Genomic DNA, 3,417 nt, shown 5'->3' with positions numbered 1-3,417 from the left:
GACCTCTTGAACTGGGCCAATCACCCAAGAACTATCCAAAGTGGTACCCTGGGTGTGTCGTTGTGGGAAAGTTTAATTTTCCTTTCCCAATTGTTGCCTGTGGGGGGGGTGTGACTTAATTGCTGTTATTTCTCCACAGCTGAGCCTTCAACCCAGAGTAATTGATTTACTAGGGTAGGATAGAGACCAGCTGAAAAAAAGACAGAGCCACTTAGCCCCACCACAACAAGCAGGCTCTGAGTTTCTCAGGCCATAGCACTGTATGGGTCCTTGCCAAAGCTATAAGGGAAAAGGTACAGACACCAGTCCCAGCCTTTCGGCAAAGGGCTAATCACTAATCCTGGAGCCCCCGACCCAACTTCTCTTTCTCTGCTCATCTAGCCAAATGGTATAAAATAAGCATGGGTGAAGGGAGGGTGATTGCAGGGATCACACCTATGATTTTTTCCTATAAGGGTACATGTGAAGCTTTCTAAATGTCGAATATAAATGTCTTAACACAACAAGTATGAGAATGACATGATGGCTATGTTGGCTAATTGGATGAAAGTATTTCAAATTGTATATGGAAACAATACACTGTATCCCATGATAGAATAAATGTGCACAAATATGATCTAATAATAATAAGAATAATAAAATAAGCATGGGGCAGAATCAGTGGGAAAACTCTGGTAACATGAATAATCAGAGTAGATCAACACCCCCAAAGAAGGATATGGCAGATTCAACCAAAGATCCCATCCATAAACAGATGGCTAAGATGTAAGAAATCAAATTCAGAATGTGGATTGCAAATAAGATTAATAGAATAGAGGCAAAGTTGGAATTAGAAATTCAAGGAGTATTTCAAAAATTGTCTCAAGAATTCAATGAATTCAAAGACAAAATCACCAAAAATTTTAACACATTAAGATAAAAATTTGTAGCCCACAAAGATCTAAGAAATACAGTATAATCTCTTAGTAACAGAATGGAGCAAGCAGAAGAAAGGATTTCTGACATTGAAGACAAAGCTTTTGAATGCTCCAAAGTGATCAAAGAGGAAGAGAAATGAAGAGCAAAAACAGATCATTCTCTCAGAGAGCTCTGGGATAATTCAAAGAAAACTAATAATCACCTTATAGGTATCCCTGAAGCCAATGAAGTTGCTTCAGAAAAGACAGATGCTCTTCTTCATGAAATTATGAGAACTTTCTGGACATGCTGAGAGATTCTGAAATTCAGATAGCAGAACATTTCAGAACTCCAACATGACTCAACCCGAATAAGATATCCCCCAGGCACATCATAATTAACTTCACTAAGTTAATATGAAGGAGAAAATTCTGAAAGCAGCTAGACATAAGAAAACCATAACCTACAAGGGGAAGAATATTAGAATGACTGCAGATCTCTCTGATGAAACCTTTCAGGCTAGAAGAGAGTAGTCATTGACTTTTAATCTCCTAAAACAAAATAACTTTCAACCCAAGATCTTATATACAGCTAAACTGGATTTCATTTATGATGGAGAAATTAAATACACTAATGACATTCACATGTTGAAGAAATTTGCCATAACTAAACCAGCTCTCCAGGATATTCTCAGACCTATCCTCCATAATTACCAGTCCAATCCTTCACAACAAAAGTAAACTCATTCAGAAACTTTTGATCAAAATTTAACTTCCACAGTGGCGAAAGGATTAAAAATGTCCACTGGACTTTTGAAAAACTCGATACCCAAAATTTTACCAGGCTTATCAATGTTCTCAATCAATGTGAATGGCGTAAATTGTCCTCTAAAGAGGTACAGGTTGGCTGACTGTATACAAAAACTCAGGTCAGATATCTGCTACATACAACAATCTCATTTTACCTTAAAAGATAAATATAGATTCAGGGTGAAGGAATGGTCATCTATATTCCAAGCAAATGGAGAGCAGAAAAAAGCAGGTGTTGCAATTTTATTCTCAGATACAATAGGCTTTAAACCAACACAAGTAAGTAAGGATAAGGATGGTCACTTTATATTTGTTGAGGATAGTACTCAATATGATGAGATTTCAATTATTAATATTTATACACCCAACCAGAATGCATCTCATTTTATAAGAGATACTCTAATAGTCATGAGCAACTTGATTTCTCCCAGCTCCATCATAGTCGGACATATTAACACTCTTTGGCAGTGTTGGATAGATCCTCCAATAAGAAGATTAGCAAAGAAATTTTAGATTTAAAATTAACCATTCAACATTTGGATTTAAGAGACATCTACAGAACATTTCATCCTAATAAAACTGAATACATATTTTTCTCATCAGCCCATGGAACATACTCCAAAATGGATCACATTTTAGGTCACAAGTCTAACCTCAGCAAATTTAAAAGAACATAAATTATTCCTTGCATCTTCTTGGACAATCATGGAATAAAAGTTGAACTAGGTAACAACAGGAATCTACATACTCCACAAAAACATGGAAGCTAAATAACCTTATACTGAATGATACGTGGGTCAGAAATGAGATTAAGAAGGAAATTGCCAAATTTTTGTAACAAAATGATAATGAAGACATGCATTATCAGAAACTCTGGGATACGGCAATGGCAGTCCTAAGAGGGAAATTTATACCACTACAAGCCTTCCTCAAGAGAATGGAAAGAGAGGAAGTTAACAACTTAATGGGACTTAATCTTAAGCAACTGGAAAAGGAAGAACTTTCCAATCCCAAGCCCAGCAAAAAAAAAGAAACAACCAAAATTAGAGTAGAATTAAATGAAATTGAAAACAAAAGGATTATACAACAGATCAATAAATCAAAAAGTTGGTTTTTGAAAAGGTCAATAAAATAGATAAACCTTTGGCCAACCTAACAAGGAAAAAAAGAGTAAAATATCTAATTTTATCAATCAGAAATGGTAAAGATAAAATGATAACAGACCCTTTAGAAATTCATAATTCTTAATAAATATTACAAGAAACTCTATTCTCAGAAATATGAAAATCTGAAGGAAATTGATGAATACTTGGAAGCACAGCACCTTCCAAGACTTAGCCAGAAGGAAGTGGAAATGTTGAACAGGCTTATCAAGTTCTGAAATAGCATCAACTATACAAAATTTCCCTAAAAAGAGAAGCCTGGGACAAGATGCCTTCACGTCAGAATTCTACCAAACGTTTAAAACGAACTAATACCTATATTATTTGACTTTTCCAAAATATAGAAAAAGAAGAACTACTACTCAACACATTCTATGAAACAAACATCACCTTGATCCCCAAACCAGGAAAAGACCTAACAAGAAAAGAAAATTATAGACCAAAATCCCCAATGAATACTGATGCAAAATTATTCAATAAGATCCAACCAACAGAATCCAGCAACATATCAAACAAATTATAAACCATGACCAAGTAGGTTTTATCCC

This window comes from Otolemur garnettii, unplaced genomic scaffold (assembly GCF_000181295.1).
Source record: "Otolemur garnettii isolate 467f Iridium unplaced genomic scaffold, OtoGar3 scaffold00116, whole genome shotgun sequence".
Classification (NCBI taxonomy): Eukaryota; Metazoa; Chordata; class Mammalia; order Primates; family Galagidae; genus Otolemur; species Otolemur garnettii.
This window is presented reverse-complemented; position numbering follows the sequence as displayed.